At 35.5% G+C, this 20060-nt stretch overlaps 1 long non-coding RNA gene across 1 annotated transcript; it reads left to right on the top strand.

The window, feature by feature from the left end:
- Window positions 1–2207: 2207 nt before the first annotated feature.
- LOC116707621 (uncharacterized) lies at window positions 2208–18919 on the top strand. The gene is made up of 3 exons (XR_004336528.1): window positions 2208–2425; window positions 16380–16533; window positions 18814–18919. It is a non-coding gene; the product is annotated as an uncharacterized LOC116707621 (long non-coding RNA).
- Window positions 18920–20060: the final 1141 nt, after the last annotated feature.

Raw genomic sequence — 20060 nt, forward strand, 5'->3', positions numbered from 1 at the left:
ACAGTTTTATTTCATTTTTCCAGCTCCCCCCTTTATTTTAAAAAAAGATACAATGTATTTTTTTGTAAAAACCAAAAAGTGATGTAACAGAAGCAGATAGTTTAAAAAAGTTAACAGCAATAATGTATTTATTCTGTCATAACAGAAAAAAGTTTTCTTGTCTTTCAAGCTCATGCTTTCACCATAAATCGATTTGTTGCAACTTGAATAAATTAAATTAAAATTTATGTCTCAATATAAAAATAAATGTTGTTTGTACCATTATAAACGTTATAATTCCTAAACAAAAATATTTATTTAGTTACAAAATATTAGAAAATAAAATATTTGTGATAAATGTTGGTGCTGTCGTTCAGTAAATCTAATAAATAAAAATATTTATTTGATAGATGAAAAATTGAAACAATATAATTTAACACGTTTAGCTTCAAATGATTGTTTCTCTTCCCACTAATTTACCAGTTAGGATTCAAAATGAAAATGAAGTTGATTTTAATCTGCTGTTTGAGAATTCATAATGCGTTTAATATAAATATATATAAATTGGGTTTATTAATGGTGCTTTAATTCTGCAGAATGCAACACATTTGATGTCGTTCACAAGATGGATTAATATTTTACACAGAGGTAAACCCTCAGCATCTGTTTTCCGCTCCAACTAAAACTTGGTTGCAGAAATGTTCAGTCTCTGAGAGTGATTGGGATTCGGATCAGAACCGGCCCGCCGGTGGCTATGTAACACTTTAAAATGCAGCTTGACACTTCAGAGCATCTGCAAAGTGTCTTCTGCTCTGGATCAGCAGGAAGTTTTCTCTCTGCTGTAATGGATTGATTATCACAGCACAACACCTCCTGCTGCTGTAAAACAGAGACTCATAAATGTATCATCATCATCATCATCATCAGCAACAACAACAACAGCGGCGGCGGCCAATGATGTCTGCTGCTTTCTGCTGGTGATTAAATTCTGTTTTCACACTGGGGTTGTCATTACATAACAAAACTAATGTGGAAATGGAAAGTATTTAAACGTTCATACTTGATTTCTAGCTAAAAGGTGAAAAGATGTTAGTAGATTTACTCTCATCTAGACTGTAGTTTAGTTGGATACGGAAAGCTTTCACTGTGCACATTTGATGTTTTTAATCCCAGTTCTATTAAATTAATCTGTTTCCTCAAAATTATACACACAAATTTCCCATTATGATAATGTGAAAAATAGCTTAAGGGATTTTTGCAAATTTATAAAAAAAGAAGCACACAAAAAATTACATTTACAGAAGTATTCAGCCTTTCCTTAAAGGGATCGTATTATATGTTTTATAGTGGCATTTCATAACACTATCAAGTCACTGTGTTACCTTCGGTTGTTAATATGACTTAAAAGAAATTTTACTTCCTGATTTTACATCTTGAAATTGGGTCGCTGTCTCTTTAAAGGGCAATATTATGTAAAATCAACTGTTTTGAGCTTTACATCATGTTATAATGTTATTTCCTCATTGAAAACATATGCAGTGTTGCCTTGATTATTTTGAGAAATCATTTAATCTCCATGGTAACTTCCCCGGTCATCTCCTTCAGACTAGCCAGCAGCAATTAGCAAACATCTGGTGGAACTACTGAGCTCATTATATGAGCTTCTTCTCAGTGCAACGCTGGTAAAAATGTTAATGTTTTTCCAGCATAGGACAGAGATGTAGCTCAAAGTAGTCGTACTGAGAAACTACAGTACAAAATAAAATAACATTTAAAAATGGTATCTGAAACTAAAATATCGATCTTAGCACGCTAGTATTTATCCTATTGTATCAATATTACCAATATTTTAGGTTGATCCACCACTAATTTCTGCAGATGACAGTTTTTATAAATACAATAAAAGGTTTTTATTATATCTATTTGTTATTATAAATATGTTATATTACTTTTTTTATTTTTTACTAAAAACATATTTATAAAAGTCAGATACTGCAGCTTTAAGAGTTAAGAATGATGTACCAGAAGTGAAATGGTGTTTCTCCTTTAACAAGCAGGACTGTTAGCGGTCTGCTGCTCTGGCGCATTCAGGCATCCTAAATGTAATTACATAAAGACATACGACTGCTTTCCATATAAAGACATATGACTGCTTTCCATATATTCCCTCATTATATAGAATCTGGCTGCGGTGACGTAAGCAACAGGTTGATTGGAACGTCTCGCGCCCGCCTCAGTGCCTGCAGTTCCTCTCTGCGGCCAGCCTGAGCGCGTGCGCCGTGTTCCGTCCTCACTCCGGGAGCTGCGCTGCTGCACGAGACCGCTCACTGCAGAACGGCTCGTGACTCTGAACGGAACGGCGTTTAAAAACTCCAACGGCCGGAAGATAAAGGCGCCAACGGCCGGGCAGGAGACGGAGCGCCGGCCGTCAGTTACCCGGCAGCTGGTAGGAAACATGTCAGCCTCGTTTGTTGTTGTGTCCGTTAATATCTGAGCTGAATATCTGGCAGACAGCGGCTCTCTCTGAGGTTTAGATGGATTCTGATGAATTTACTTTGTTTTTCGTTCTCATTTTCTTTATTTAAAGGACAACCTAACAACCTAACACCCCCTTTTAGGCATAAAAGTCTGTTTTGGTATAATTGCCATAAATCTCTGACAGCACCACCAGCAGAGTTTAACAGCTTTATGGATAGATGCTCAAATACAGGATAATACTTTGTGTACTTTTGTAGGAGCTCTAGATAATCATTGCTGGGTGACACTGAATCATGTTTTTAACAGAAAAAACATTCATTATTTTTCCTTCCAGGTATATATATATATATATAAATAAATAAATTTTAAATTAAAACATTGTGGATTGGATCAGGACATCTAAAATGATTAAAAATTGCTTATTTTACTGTTAATAAAAAAGCCAAACTTGGTTTTATACTTTCTAACAAAAGTACACAGATTGAGTAAGGATGAAAAGTGACCAACCAGAGACAAATCCCCTCCTATTTTTTATGACTTTAATTGTTATCTGAAGCTGCATTTATTTTATTAACCTTTAAGGTTTACCAAGATTCCATTTTTTATTATGCTCTTTTTGTTTCCCGTTATCATTAGATCTCTCCTACTAATATTACTTTTATTTGATGCCATTCTGCTATAAATTACTGCCTGTTTTAGTGGGATTTGTTAGACTTTTAATTCTGTAAAAGTGATCTTTTGCAAAAATCTGTGCTCTGTTTTTTTCAATGTTTAGTAAAAAAATGCAAAAGTTAATAAGATTAATGGTGCTCCAATCATCGGGCAGTGATTGGATTTTTTTCTGTTCATTACTTGCATCAAAAATTAAAAGCAGTCACTTTTCCTGCCTCAGCGCCTCAGCATGCGTTATGCTTTCTGTATTGTAAAGTCAGATGAAAGATGGAAACATGAGCTTTCAACAAACCTAATAATCCCTTTTCTATTCAAACTCAGGGCTTCTGTCCAGAAGCCTGCATCACTTTTCTTTCTTGGAAAAAAAATTGCATAGCTGTTTTTGTGTAATTCAAGATGCTTAGAAAGAAAATTAAACATAGCAGCAGGTCATCCTCAAAGAAAACTGGAAATCAGTGTTGGTCAATAAATGCCAGATAAGTGCATCTTTATATCAGACTGTATAATTTCTACAAAAGATGTTCTATATCTGTATAAAAAAATTGAAAACCAAAGTGTTTATGATTAGTTTTATTAAGGCTGTCAGTTGTTTCTGATGTTTCCATAATTTAAACAGACAATATATGGCTTTAGGAAACATAAGTGAGTGAATATAAGTATTTATAATTTAATTTAAAAAGGTTTTTGGTTTTCATACAGATTTTAAAACATTTTTTAGCTAAGAAGAGTTTAAAGTCTTCATGCTGTCTGTAAACATTAAGTCAGACCTTAATGTTTAAAACCAGCTTCATGTTATTTTGTTGCAGAGTTTAGATTTGGTCTCATCTTAATTAGATTGGTTCGGTTTCTCTGAATGAATCGTCCACAGCGCGAACACTCGGTCCAGAACTGAAGGTAATTAAATGATCTAAAATTTTGTTTTCTATTTAAGCTGCTTAGTGGCTTCATGATGACACTATGTAAAGAAGCGGCTTCATAAATAAATCATGTAGTTTTTAATTTGACATATCTCCTGGTTGCAGTTGTTTTAAAGTTAAGCTACATGATTTATTTAGTTTTTTTGCTTCTCTTCCTTTTTTAAGAGTGATTTGTAAGATTTAAAAATGAGCTTTTAAAGCTCAGTTATTGATTTGCCTTTTTGTATTGTTTATTTCTGATCTAATATAAGACAATAAGGCAATTCTTCTGACAATTATACAATAGTTAGAACGTTCTGCATATTTCTACTTTAACCACTTCTTATACTGTATTAGAAATACATTAAAATATGCAAATAAACACAGAATTTAATTCCCTTTTTAATTGGAAAATAAATGTTTTATTACCTAAAATGTAATAATTTAGCATTCCTTTAGGGTATGCTTTATCATTTGTATCTAAAAGTACTTCTAACACCTTTTTACTTGATTTAAGATTATTATAGTGTAGGCTTAACCTGTTGATTTTTTTTTTTGATTAACCAATTAATAATTGGATAGCAAACATGATTAATAGGGTTTTTAAAAATGTATTTTTTATATACATGTGAAGCTCAAACTGCATGAAAAGTTCTGGGTAGAAAATACTTACAGACAAATTTGCTTTTTAATCTTAAATACAAAATGTTGATTTTTTTTGGACAGTCTTAGTTTAATTACTGTTCTGTCTGTGTTGTTCTTTCAACCAATTACCTTTTTTTAGAGTCTGTATACTTCAGTTAATTAATCAGTTACTAAATTAGTTCAGGATTATTTCAAGAATCGATTCGTCTGGATTAATGTGATTAATTGTTTCAGAACCATTTAAAATTATAGCTTTATTTCAGTAACTTAATCTCACATGGAAAAATTAGAAGAAAAAAACCCAACAACTTCTAATTTTTCTGACGTGTCGGATCGGTTGAAGTGAACTGTCGGTTCGAATTCACATGTGAACGCCAAGCGAACCGGAGACCGCTCCAAAAACAGGAAGTGGACTACTGCGCACAGCATTCTGGGTAAAAACAACCAAAACAAACACAAGAGTCTAGTGGGAGAAAAAAGTGAAAAGCTCAATTTTTGTTTACATTTTATGAAGAATAAAACTCAGTTCAGTGTCTTTTTCAGGGGGTTTTGTGTTTCTCCCTCCAAAGTTGATCATTTTCTTGATTTTTGCCAGTTTAAGAAGATATTTTAAATCTTTTACATGTCTTGTCTAGAGGAAACTGTAGTTTGTAAATCATTGGACCTCACACCTCTTCATGTTTGGAAAGCCATGCCTTTCTTTAACTTAGTGTACCAGTATTTCCTTTCTGTTCATTTTGAACCTTTGTTTTTATATGAAAACATAAGTTATGTTTTTATTGTTGTTTTATTTCTGTAGTTTATGTGATGTTTCCAAGACCCAAGTTGTTATTTAACTTTAGTGTCCAATCCTTTGGTGAAAAAGGTGATTATATTCATATTTCACAACATAAGTTTACTTTTGAAAGCTGTATGTGAAAAGAAAACAAAATGTTCTAACACGTCTTATCATTTAGACTTTTTTTAAAAACGCTGCTGTGAAATCGTGTCAGGGCTGTTCCCGTCTCCAGATGCACCGTTGTGTCATCATCTTTGTAAATTGTAGTAATGATCTTCACACCTGCACAGAGAATTAGAATTTTTCTTGATCAGTTCATCTGTTTAAACACGGGGCATTCGTTATTGTCATCTTCTTCATGGGTGTTAGGAATGGTGTTGGGTGTTTGCTGTGCTGAAGTGTTACTGGGAGCTGTGGTGTGATGCGTTTGGACAATGGGTGGACAGCAGAGCTGACTGGTCTGGATACAAAGAGATGCTTTGTTTAGTCTTTTCTGCTCTAAATCCACCTTTCTGCCTACAGTATCATTCTGTTGTATCTACTCACTGGTAGATACAATTAGGTACAATCACCATTAAGCTGATGTCTAGTTACCGTTTTAGTGTTTATTATTAAGTCTTACTATTCAGGTGATATTTATTGTATTTTTGTGTCATTGGAGCTACTTATTGGACATTTCAATGCAAACTTTCATTTATGTTTAGTTGGCTTTTGCTTGGTGCTAGTGATGGGTCCGGCAACACCGCTGCGTCCGGCCCATAGACCCAAACCTCGTGTCGGTGCGCGTATCGCTTTCAGCAAGTCATGTGACCGATACAGGAACTGTTGGTGCGCCAAACTGTGTTTATAAGGAAGCGAATCTGTCAACGGGATGCATTTGCCAAAATAACTCTTGATCTTTTACGGTACAACGTCAACATATGGAGCCTCAAGGCAAACGAAAGGATTCGTAGTTTGGGACCATTTTGATCTACATCAGAAAATAAGGTATCGGTTATCACTTCGTTGTTGTTTCATCCGGTTATTTTCAGTTTCTACTTCATCTATCTGAATCCAAATTCAGCTGAAATTGACACTTAGTTTACTTTCATATTATGTTCTGCAGGTTAAGTTTTGCATATGTTTGACAGAACTGAATTATTTAAATAAATCCACCTCCTCAATGCTGAGGCATTACAGGCATCAGAATGAAGATACACCTGGGATAAACTCAGGTATGCAGCCATTTTACAAATTACTCAGTTGCTTTTTAGAAACGATTTCATATAAATGTATTGTTTACTTCCTCTTTTCTACAGCAGGAGACATTGTGTCAAAAATGTGTAACAGACTAAATTTCAAAATGTTGGAAAAACTTATTTTTTTGAATGAAAATTTGTGAAAAAAAAAAACAGTCCACAAGCATCCTCATGCCAAACACCTTCACTTAAATTTTCACTTTATATAATTTAACATTATTTATTGACTGTATCGAAGAATATCAAATATATTTTGAATTTCACTGAAGATATGACATAATACGGTATATAATATACAATAAAATGCAATGACTTAAATCTTTATTGTATAGATTAGGTCATCAAATCAGTCTAACTGCGTTGCCTGTAGGGATTTTGAATGTCCAGCAGGTGTCAGTATTCAGTGACACAGTATCAATACAATATCAATACAGTATCAATACAGTTGTGCTTTGGGTCGAAACGCTTCATGACGCCTCATTTACCCATCACTACTTGGCGCCATTTTATAGAATAATCAGGTAACTTTGTTACCTTCAGTTTTTATAAAATGTGATATAAATATCAAATGGAACTTAAAAGAAAATTGATTTTCCATCACAACTGTGTCTGATGAAATTGGCGTCTGTCTCTTTAAGAAGCTCCTAATCTTTCCAACAATCACAACAATGCTCCAACGGTTCTTACTTAGGGATTCATATGATCAAGACAGCAGCTGCGTTTCCATTACAAATGTGTCAAAAACTTTGTTGATGTTCTATTAATGTCGAAAAAAATTTAATTTCTCAGTTGTGTTACTTTTAAATAAGAAATGCAATTAAAATCACATGCAAGTTTGTTCACTCAATAAGTCATTAAAAACACGCCGTGCCATTATTGTGATATTAAAATATTGTAGAAGGGAAGTCATATTAAAATACAACCTATTCTGCGACATTGAGGCAAGGTTGTCCATTTAAAAATGTTGATAACATTCTAATGAAGTAATTAAAAGTTAATTACTGCAGCTTATTACAACAAAGCAAGACGTTGCTGCAAACCGAACTTAAATTGGGTGACAGGTAGGGCCGTCACAATAATCAATAAATCAATTAATCACATGATAAATTAAAACGAGCTCAATAATTTATATTTGCATTATTTACCTTTTTTCTCTTTTCTCTCTTTCTACCAAAAACTGGATGACAAAATTCTATAAAAATTTGGTCAATAAGGACAACTGTTTTTACAGAGACTTCATAGTTTATTGCATTTGTTGTATCTGTTTTTGTTTATTTATTTTGGATATTTAAAATGTCTTCTAGTTCCTGTGTTAAATATTCTTTAGATTTTAAAGTTTGGTATTTGAGAATGAGTTCTTGCATTATTTTGCCATTATTACCATGATATTACTTGTAAATGGTCTTAAAACAATAATATTATTGCTTATTGCAATAACATCTGGGACAATTTATCATCCAGTAAAATGTGTTACCTTGACAGGCTGAGCTGCAGGTGTGTTTAATTAACTCGTTCACTCTGCATTCCCTGCACATCCAGTCATCACTTTATGAAAATAGGAAACCCGTTTGGAGCGTCAGTTTCAGTTTCAGTTTTTTCTCCCACTACAGTAAGACTGGCAGGTTGTTTGTTCTCACAGAAAACTTGAGCCTCTCTTTTCTGAGCTACTTTGCATTCCTTTATGTAATTCTAGATTTCCCCAAAGGATCATAAAAGTTTAATCCAAACCCAGAAACCTCGGTTATGCAGCTGTGATTAATTGGCTGATTTAAGAGACACTTCACAAACTCTGTAGGGATTTAAATGTGTGTCTCTGCTGTGCATACGGTGCACTTTAACTCTTGAATTAAAATCAAATCTTAATAAAATGCAAGTGAGCTGATATCTTGGTTTCCACTCGTGCTTTTGGGCTTCCTAGCATACGTGCTAAGATAGATGGCAGAGAATTATCTGACGTTAATAGTTTCCCATGTCACCCTCTAGATTCCCGTCCCAGTGAACTGGTGTTAAGTTTCCAGTTATACTGGATTCTGTTGGGTTATAATTTCTTCTTGGCAGAGATGCGCTGCAGTCAGCGGTCCTGTCAGATGTACCGAATCCAATCAGCCGAGTGAAACATGATGGGTCTGTTTCATAAAACAGGATGGAAGGAAGATAGTTTTGATCTCTGTCCTAATTTTTATTGATTTACATGACAGACGGCAAAACTGTGACCTCTGGGATGTGACTGCGCATTTTAAGTCTTAAATTTGTCTACAATTAAGGCCTTAAAATGTCTTAAACTACCTTTTTTTTAAAATCTGTTGACCTTAGATATGTTGGAGGATTTACATTTTGTTTTGACAGATCCAAAACATAAAAACTGACCATTAGTTGCTTTTGAGGTTTTATTTATTTCAATCTTTTGCAGCAAAAAAAGTCAACAAAATAAAGTGCATCTGTTGGCTGACATCAGCGATGAATGTCTTTTTGACCCACATTGAGTCACGCAGAGGAGAAATGAAGACTTTGTCCTCAAAACTAATCCACACTTACGGGAAAATGGATCAAGGATTTTGTAAAGTAGCACAGTTGAGAAAAACAGCCTCTGTTGATTTTGTTGATTGTTAAAGGAGCCTGTCACTAACATGTGTAGAAAAACCTTTTATTTTTCCTTCTGTACCTTCTTGTCGTGTCTTGGTCTCACATTGATTAATAGTTTATCTGTGGGGGTTTTTTTTTCGTTCTGCTCCATGTTTTATTAATATGTAAATTTTGGCAACACTGAGGCAGATAAGGTGTTCAAACAACTGATAATACGTGTTTTTGGAGATTTTATTAAGATTCAGACTAAATTATTCAGTGTGATTGTAAATTCCCATCTGTTAGTCTCTGTTTGCTCAGCTGAAGGCCTCACAGCTTGCAGAGAAAACAATAACAATAATTTTAGTCATCCTGTATCTGTGTACGTATATATCCTGATTATAGATGGTCTATTCTTAATAAAATATACCTTTTTAACCCAGGGTTTCCTCCTTTCCCCATGTTGCCGGGATCAGAGCAACGTTGCCTGACTGCGTTGCTGTCAAACTCTTCTTACCTGCGTCATTTCACCTCTGATGCTGCAGAGCTTCAGCTGGTTTCCTGAGCTCTGCCCTGCATTTATCTGCCCTGGGGTAGCTTTGGATTAGAGCTGAAGCGATTAATTGTGATTAATCAATTATTAAAATGACCGTCAACTAACTTAATAATTAATTAATCGTTAACTGGAGTATATAGATTTTTTTTTAAATGCCATTTGCAGAAAGAACAACACACTCAGAGCTGTAATGAACCTAGAAATATTCAAAAAATATTTACATTTTGCATAAAAAAAATGTTCTACTCCTCAAGTGGCACCGTTTTAGCTTCACCTGGTTCAATTTCAGTTAAAAATTCTCCTATGCAGCATGTGTTTCTATTCAATTATTAATCAATCAATAAAAAAGACAATCAACCGATCAGCCCTGCAATGATTTTTCCAAATGTTGATTTTAGAAATATTTTTAGCTGCAAATGCAATGGATCAGGCGTTCACCAAATGAATGCTATATTATTGCATTTTAATCAATAAAATGTTTATATTCTTCTAAAAAGTAAAGATTTTTTCTTTTTGCATTTTTCAATGTATTTCTAACACATAAAATAATCTTAAGTGATTTAAATAAAAAAGTGCTGAATGTGCTTCTTTTTTAATCCGATTAATTGTCAGAATAATCGATTACTAAAATAATCGTTATTTGCACATGTTCTTCTTTGGATATCTTCTGTGATTGAATCATCCAGTTGAGATGCGAATCATTGCTGGTTTTATGTAATTTAGCTGTTAATTATTCAACACTAACTGAGTCATGCAGATTATCTGCTTGGTTTTCTGGATTATTTCCTCTTTTCAGTTTGAGTCCAAACCTGAGAATGTTTCATTAAATACAGCCAAGGTGGTTTGTTTCTCTTATTGTTTGTTGAATTCAGTCATGATTATTAATTCCAGAATGAATTTAAAAGAGTTGATGGCTGTGAAGAGGAAGGCTGTCCTGTAGCAGTCTGTGTTACAGCAGCTCTGAAGAAGCCTCTGACTGACTCCCACAGCAATTTGTAGAACAAACCCAGCTTTTTTTTTTTTTTTTTTACCACCTTGTGAAGCAAAATTTCATGCAAAAATAATTTCTTTAATGTTCACACATAGTGACTCTGTGTTTCAGTTTGCTGATTTAGCTGGAAAAAACTCAGGTGAGCTAGTAAGAGGTGCAGCTCCTGTTCAGGTTTTGCTCATGTTTTTGTCAGACTGTAACTATAAACTTCAAAGGATTAAATAATATAGTCCAAAAAACTGTAAGCAGTAATTGTGAAGCCAAAATATTTACAAATAAGCATGTGGAAAAGGTGCTCAGGTGAGAAACCGATGGCGTTATACACTGATGAAGGTACTGATACAATCACTTATCAATGCCGAAACACTCCTTACAATCAATTTATGAATTATTTGTTTTAAATATTCTGTAGTGTAGAATAATTTTCTAAGCAGATTGAAGATGCTTAAATAAATAAAAAATATTACTTATTTAACCCTCTATGTAGGCCTAGTCTAGAGTATTCACTCCCCTGGTTGGAAAATCCACATACTGGTTGAAGTGAGGGAGAACAGTCTTCATGTTGGCCTGGTTAAAATCCCCCAGCAAAGATGGATAGATATATCTATTTATATATAGTAATGGTAATATTAATAATAATAACTATTATTATTATTAACATCCATCCATTATAAATCACACTAAATCTTTTTGGACTGTGGGAGGAAGCCGGAGCGCCCGGAGAGAACCCAAATATGGACATGGAGAACCAGAAAACCCCATGCAGACAGAACCAGGCTGGGATTCAAACCCAGGACTTTCTTACTGCAAGGCAGCAGTGTTACCCACTGAGCCACTGTGCAGCCCTGATGTTTTATTCACACCAAAGGAGAATTTAGAAACTAATTAACCAAACAGTGATGACTTTAGATTGTGGCAGGAAGCCGGAGCGCCCGGAGAGAAACCTGCAAACAGGATGTTAACTTTTGATAGTTTATTCACAAAATTCAATGTTTCTTCCTCCTCTAAAAAAACAGCTTTGTTGTTTTGGAGGTTGGTCGCAGGAGAAACCATTAGGTGGGATTTTCTGTGGAGTGTGGCATTTCTCTTCATGTGTTTGCTTCTCATTATGAATCCTGCTTTTGTACATGTTTTCTTGAGAACAGGTTCAGAAAGCTCTAAAAACTGAGAACAATTTCTGAACCTGTTGGGAAACTTTTACAGAGGTTGTCCTCTGCAGAGGACGTCTTTATGGCAGCTGGAGTCTCAGGACGATCTTTGCGCTGATCATAGAAAACTTCACAATCTAGATCAGCTTTTCTTTTGGGAAATCGGTAACATCCGGTCCCAAATTAAAAAAAAATTTTTTTTTACCCCTCCAGGGGGTCTTTTGTGGTCTCTAGTGTCCCTTATATGACAGTAGGCTGATAGGAAACGGGGAAGGAAGACATGCGGCAAATCTCGTTGGGTCCGGGAGTCGAACCCTCGACGACCGCGTCGAGGACTCAAGGCCTCCAAATACGGGTCGCTCTAACCCCTACGCCATCACGGCAAGCCCCCGGTCCCAAATGTTTTCCTCTTCTTCTGAGGTTGAGCTATCCCAAAAGGGGTAGTTTTTCTTTGGGGGAATCAGTAACATCCTGTTCCAAATTTGTTCCTCTTCTTCTGGGGTAAAACTGCACCGTCCGGGGCAGCTTTTTATTTGGGAACTGGGTACTTGTGGTTCCAAAAGTCTTTCTTCATCTTTTGACTTTGAACTACCCCTTCTGCCCTTGTTCAGGGCAGTTTTATCTTTGGGAACAGTCTTACTGCCTGGAGCTCCACTGCTGCTACTGTGTGTTGAAGCTGATGCTCCATCTGTGGAACATTTAAGGTCTGAGACCGTGGAGGATGCGCCATTTCTCGATGTCTTCTCTGAACACTCTGGACATAAAATGGTTGAAATCGAAGCCTGAGCTTTGAGATTCGCCACAGAAGAAACTTTCCCAGCCGGGTCAGTTTGATATCTGGGATCTGATGGAAACCCGTCCCAAAACAAGTCTCTCTCAACATCCTGGGAGCTTGAGAAATGACTCAGCCTTTCAGCAGAACAAACTTCCCCAGCCGGGTCAGCTTGATCTTTGGGATCCGATGTAAGCCCGTCCCAAAACAAATCTCTCTCCACATCGTTGGAGGTACTTTCATCCGAGTCGTTTACGGGAAAGAAATGGTCAAAAAGTTTCCTCATCCCTGTCGACACCAGATATCCTACTCCAAGACCGAGTGGCAAAATGAAAAGGTTTTTCATCTTGGAAACAAAAAATCTTCTCTACAAACAAAATCTGAATCTCACTGAAGCGTTTGGATTCTAACTGATGTGTTGAGATTCAAGCATTCAAAGCCTCAGAACTTCTTTGATCTGTTGTGATGTTCATGATGTCATCAGTGAGGTCACTGTGGCTCTGGGTCCTGCTTCTGGTCGTTGCTATGGAAACGATCAGATCAGTGACTAAATATTTAAAAAGTTTGGTTTTTTTCATTTATTTAACATGAATTGATTAACAATAGATTTCTACCTTGGTTTTCTGTACCTGCTGCCATATAAATTGTCTTTATCCATTATTAATTTGGTTCTGGGAGGAAATTGTTCAGATTTGATAAACATTTGCAAAACAAAATTTTCTCTAATCTTTGTTAACTCTCTGATAATGATCAAATTTTATATATTGTTGTTGCGCAACACCCCCCAGCCCCCCCTTTTCTCTCTCTCTACTCTCTCTCTCTCTCCTTCCTCTTCTGAGAGGGGAGATGTGATACCAGCTCTCCGTCTAACGGGTTAATTGAGTTTCCTAAATCTGCTGGGATTTATCCTGTCCAGAACTGAAGTAAACTCTGTTTAAGCTGGCATCGAGAAAAGAGTCGCCTGGTTCCTGACTAACTACATCCAGGTGTCCCACCCTTCTTCCCCTTGTGAATCAGCCAGACTGATCAGCCTGCAGCCAACCAGTTTCACAGAGCACACCTGGTAACGGTCGCTCTTCTCTTTATGACAACTTGCACTTGTTACTGAACCAGGTTGGTTTTAGTGACTCGGCGAGTCCCAAGGATGATGTTGTACATATGGGCTACCAGCAACCTAAAAACATTTTCCACCTCTTCCTCTCCAGAATCAAACATCAGAGCTGTTTTACAACCATCAAAGAACCTTAAGGCGACTCATTAACTGAATGTCCACAACATCTTTTAGATTTTCTTTATGCTAAGTATTTTATTAGTAAGGCAGTTTTGCAAGGGTCAGTACAGCTTAAAGTAGTGAGAAACTAGTCGGAATCTCCTGTAATCATTTTGAAATTTCAGTGTCTAAATATAAAGAGATGGCTTGTCAGTTTTATTTCTATAAAAATATATACATCACTGCTTTCTGCTGGCGTAAAATGCACTGACGTTTTTTTTTATGTAATATGAAAAACTAAAAGAAAAAATCTGTAAGAGAACATTTTTAAGACATTATATCTGTTGTATCTAATATTATTAAAATGCTATAGAGAGAAAGTAATAAAGTAAAACAAACTGGTTGCATAAGATTTGAGAAGCTCTGCAGCGACATGAATATTTAATCTCTGTCTTTTAGTGATCCTCTCTTCTTCTCGTCTGTCCTTTCCTTTCATTCCACTTTTTGTCCTCGATGATATGTTTGCCGGTTTGCTCACACAGCCGTCTAAATGTAAGGAACAGAGTCTATTTTTACCTGAAGTATGCCACTGCTCCTCTCACATCCCACCTGTTGAGCTCCTGACCCATTTTATGTCCAGCTTTCTAACACAATGAACATCCAAACTGAAATAATGCAGAAAACTAAACTTCACTAAAATATCTCCTAAAGCAGCTGACACACATCTAGAGACACAATACCTCGTCCAATAATTCTGGAGGTTTTTTATTGTTTGGATGGAGGTGAAGCATTATTTATTAACTTATTGTTTTTTCAACTAGCCCTTTTAAAGGACATTTTTGTTTACAGAGACTTCATATTTCATTTAATTTGTTGTTTCTGTTATTTTGTTTATTTATGTTTGGATGTTTAAAATGTTTTCCAGTCCCAGTGTTAAATGTTCCCTAGATTATAAAGTTTATTTATCTTAGAGAATGTGTTCTTACATTATATTACTTGGAAATGATCTCAGAACAACGTTGTCGTTTAACTTCTGGGAAAATGGATCAAAATTGATTGGGACATGCTAGACGTCTGCATGACAATATTTTATTTAAATTGAGAGAAACAGTTTTTAAAATGTTTTTAAATTTGACATATATCTTAAATAAATTAAATTATTGCTACAACTAATCATGGATCTTTTTAATAACACACATTGAGACTAAACCTCTTTGATTTTCCTGCTTTTTCTCCTCCTCTCGTATTTTCATTTTAACTTTTTGATAAGCTAATTGCAATACTGAAAGCCACACAGTGACGCAGTGAATATAATTTTAATGGTTGTTTAGTGGAGCAGAGAAGCGGCAGGTTTCCTTCAGCCGCGTCTCCTGAGACACATTCTGCTTCCTTTGTCTCCCCGTCATGAATTCACTCTGGCTTTTATCAATCCATCTGCCTCCTTCTTATTTACCCGGCCGTCCTCCATCCTTTTCACAGCAGCAATAATAACGAAGCTGATGTCACCGTTGCCATGGCAGCTGTGTGAAAACTTGGCTGTTGGACGTGACTTGGGTCCCCCGGTTGCCAGCTTCACGAGGAGAAAACAGTCGCACCAGTTTCTGATCGTCTGGACGGTTTTCTGAGGGGATAAATTAGGATCTGAAAGAATTAAATTAGTTTAGACTGACTGTTTAAACTAGATCCTAAAACAAAAACTGAAACTGAGGCAATATTTTCGTCAACTGAAATACACAAAAACAGTAATTAATGGGGATAAACTAGAACTAGCTGGAACTATCTCGTGTTTATAAAAACATACTGAAATTATAGATATAATATCCTTTGGTTTTGTGTTTATGAATCTATTTATTAGCCTTTCTAACTGATGCGAAGTAGATTTAAGGTTTTTTTACACAAGCAGTTTAAATACGGCACTACTTTAGTGCCCAAAATGGTGGCAGCAAAAGTTGGGATAAAACATCAGAATCAGCTGGTTGTTCAATAATAATTGAATATTTTGAAGATGGAATCTCCTGTTGCGTATTCACTAGCCAATCGTTATATACAATACTTTTTGAATTCTGCACCTAAAAATTAACCACAGTATGAAAAACTAAAACTTCTACTGTAACTAATAAAAACTCAACTAAAACTAGACACTATTTAACTAATAAAACCTAACAAACGCACTCTAAAACTAATTCAGACTAACTGAATTAGACAAAAAAAAAAAAGCTACAATGAAATAAAAGTGAACTATAATGAAAAACCAAAACTATTGTAACCGTGGTCTGGACTAGAAATCAGTTGGTTCCAGATATCAGGTCCTGTGGGTACAAAACAAGCCCAAATCATCACACCTCCACCACCGTGCCTAACAGTTGTATGACATGTTTTTTCTGAAATCCTTAAATGTGTGAATTTATTTGTCCAGTTGCACATATCAGCATGTCTTCTGTGTCCCCTCTGCAGGTGGAGACGCCGTGTTGGAGAGTCTGTGCCCTCGTCTCCTGTTCCACCTCGATCCCGTCTCCGTCTCTGTGATGCCGGGCTGTGGGTGAGTCTGAGCCCGAACCAGACCGAAGCTGGGGAAGCTAAAGGTGGTGCGGCGGCAGCTGCTGCAAAGGTACAGAACCTCACAGTGTCAGCACTCCTAATAAAAAAGAGATGCTGAACATTATGTGTTCCTGTGATATTTATCTACATCGTTTAGCTTGAGAATGTTTAAGCTTATTTCATGAACCTGTCATACAATTAGAATTATTATTACAAGTGACAGGTTTTGATTTTAAGGGGCACTATTATGTAAAAGTTACTTTTTTAACTTTATATCGTGTTGTAATGCAACTTCGTCAGTAAAAACAAACCTAGAGTGTTGCTTGATTCTTTCGTGCATTTTGAGAAATCCTTGAATCATGTAAAAAAGCTGGTTCGTTTGAATGCAGTAATGGTTTTCAGTTGATTTTAGTCAGAAAATTATCAGTAATATTTGATATTATTAGTAATATTTGATATTATCAGTAATATTTGATATTATCAGTAATATTTGATATCACACTGGTTGTTCTAAACAGAAAACCTTTGATTTCAGAAATAGAAAGTACATTAAATTCAGTGGCTCAGTTCACTGAATTTAAACAAATTGTACAGATTATTTAACCACAGACTTTGTTTCTGTTAATTATGATGAAATTTTGCTTAACAGCTAAAGATAGCATGATTAAGATTAAAATATTACATCAGACCAATAAAAGACACTTTTAATGCAGAAGTTGCAGCTTATTGAGAATTATGTCTAATACCTGAATAAAAGTTATTTCAAAAGTTTAATCTCACAGAAGTTTTCTAATTTATTGAATATGATTGTAGATCTGAATAATTTTGTTCTTAATTTTGTATGAGTAAATCTTATGTGAAGTTCACACATCCTGTGGTTGAATAAGATTAGAAAATGTTTTGCTGAAGAACATTTCGTCCTCCACAGCGTCTCACCAGAGGAATGAGTCACACTGCGTCTCCCTGCACCAACATAATCTCATTATATTTTCTAACTTGTTTGAAAAAACTTGCAGTTCTCAAATGAAATGTTACGTTTTGTCACAATGAAACACTTCTGGCTGTTTGTAGCTCATAAATAGATCACTGCAGTCGTAAAGCTGAGCTGAATGTTTTCAGGTTAGTTTCTAAATCCATTTTTATCCACATCCATCTAAATAATTTAGTTTTAAGGTTTATATATATATTGGTTTCCCTCAGCCATATTCATAAATGAGGTTTTATTTGCTTGCAGTGATTCTGGAAGTTTTGGAGCAGAAACTAAATATGTGATAAATATTCAACACAGTGGCTTCTGTTGCTTTTTCACCATTTTACCCAAAAGTTCACATCTTGTGGAAAGTTTCTTGACTTTTTCACGTTTTCCAACCTTAATCTGGTAAGAAAATAAAAGCTTAGCACTTTTCTTGTCCTGAAATAAAATACTAAATAAAACTGCAGGAATTTCTAGTTACTCTGTTATTGTACAACAAAAATCTGACTCCACTCTGTTTTTGTTTACATTTTGTGAAGAAGGAAGTTGCCCTCAGTGTTTTCTTCAGAGATGCACTGCAAAAACACAAAGTCTCAGCAAGTACTTTTGTCTAGTTTCTAGTGCAAATATCTTAGTTTTGTCTTAATTCAAGTGTACTAACTCATAAATAACTTTTCAGAAAGATATAGGATCTTTGTTTTTAAGTTAATTTTTTAATATTGATGAAAAAGTCCTAGTTCCATTGGCAGATTATTTCACTAAAACGAGAATTTTTTCTCATTATATGTGAAATAATCTGCCAATGGAACAGCCAGTGCTGAAAAGTTACTTATGAGTTAGTTTTGTCTCATTTCAAGTGTTTTAAGATATTTGCACTAGAAATTAGACCAAAATTACTTGGTAAGATTTTGTGCTTTTGCAGCATTTTTTACGTTGTTTCCTTCAGTGATTCTTGGTTCAGCGCCCCCACAGGCAAGGAGGGGAACCGATTTGTTAATTAGTCTGGTTTGAAACAGTATGAACGTGAACCACACCAGCTGAAAAACGTAACAAATGTTGCAACTTTGGTTGCCAATCGAACCGTTATCTACCGGACTATCAGGTGTGAAAACACCTCTAGCTGTAGTTTCCTAAAATCTATCCGTCTTTTTCACTTTTTATCCTAACAACAAATCTCTCCAAATAAGCTATGTCTAATTTCAACCATAAATTCCTGAGGCTGAAATAAAGTTGTAATATTTTTCTCCTTAAAAGCCCCCAGCATGTTTGCATGTCATTTGTGCTCATCTATGTCTGTTTGTCTCCTGTTTGCTACTGTCCACCATTTTAAAAGCGCCGTCAAAACGTTGATTTCTGGCTGGTTTCTGGTTGCACCAGGTATGAACACCAGCCGTTTGTGTCCTGCCTGGCTGGACTCTATGGCTGCCAGTGGAGGAGATACCAAAGAGCGCGGGCGCAGCCCGGAGAGTGCTGCTGCAGCAAGGTGAGCATCCTCACACAGCACCAGACAAAAACAGTCTGACTGGCCGGCCTGCTGATGGAGCACCGAGTATCGATTCCCCGCCTGGTTTCCCTCACTCCAGCCTGCTGAGTTGGTCGCAGCTTTTTCTATGAAGAGATTATCAGCACTTTGTCAGCTGTTATCAAACCTGCTGTTTCTATGTGTATAATGCAAACTGATGTATCCGCCTGAGTCTCTCCAGCTGCGTTTTCATTACAAATGTGCACAAAACTTTGTCGAAAAAAACACAATTTATCAAGAAACGCAATTAAAATCGCATATGAATACGTTTGTTCACATGATAATTTGTTAAAATCATGCAGCCTCTCACCACTTCCTGTTGTCTTCTTTGTCGTTTCCACCAGTAGTAACATCTGGATGTTAATCACATGACTCGTGATACAAAAACAGCGTTTCCAATACAGTTTTGTGAAATACACTAATTTAGATACGGCTGAAAAAAAACCTACCTAAACCTACCTGTTTAAATTTGTAAACTATATGTAATTTAATGTACATATTTGGGATTAAAAACACGTACATGAATCTGTTTCAGGTGGAGTGTGGCAGCTTCGGGCTCCTGATCCTCACCTTCTTCCTGAGTTTTGTTTTCCTTTATTTCTGGAGCGAAGCTCAGAACGACTACAACGACTTTGATTGGTGGGTCTCACACAGAACAGCAATTATTAAACTCTTTATCATCAAAATGCATCAGGATTTGCTATGGAGTTTAAATTAAATTTACCACATTGTTTCATGTATAACAAGACATTTTCCCATGTAGTAAGTGAAATAATCTACCAGTTTAACTGATCATTTTTCAATATTAATAAATTATTGGCTTAAAAGAAACTTATAGTAACTAATATTTGCATTAAAAAAATAAAACATCAGCCTCTATATCTGAAAATCAAGATTTTAGCAAAAAATTTTCTTTTATTTCAGAAAGTGAAAATCCAGAATTCTTTAATATTGCAATAAAAAAAGTATTTTGTTTTAGTTTCTAGTATAGATATCACACTTAAGACAAAACTAGATAACGAGTAACTTTTCATCTAGAAATAGCAGCTTGTTTTCAGTAAATGATCCCTGAACATTCATGGAAAAGTTCTAGTTCCTCTGG

The sequence above is a fragment of the Xiphophorus hellerii genome, chromosome 18 (assembly GCF_003331165.1).
Source record: "Xiphophorus hellerii strain 12219 chromosome 18, Xiphophorus_hellerii-4.1, whole genome shotgun sequence".
NCBI classification, from domain to species: Eukaryota; Metazoa; Chordata; class Actinopteri; order Cyprinodontiformes; family Poeciliidae; genus Xiphophorus; species Xiphophorus hellerii.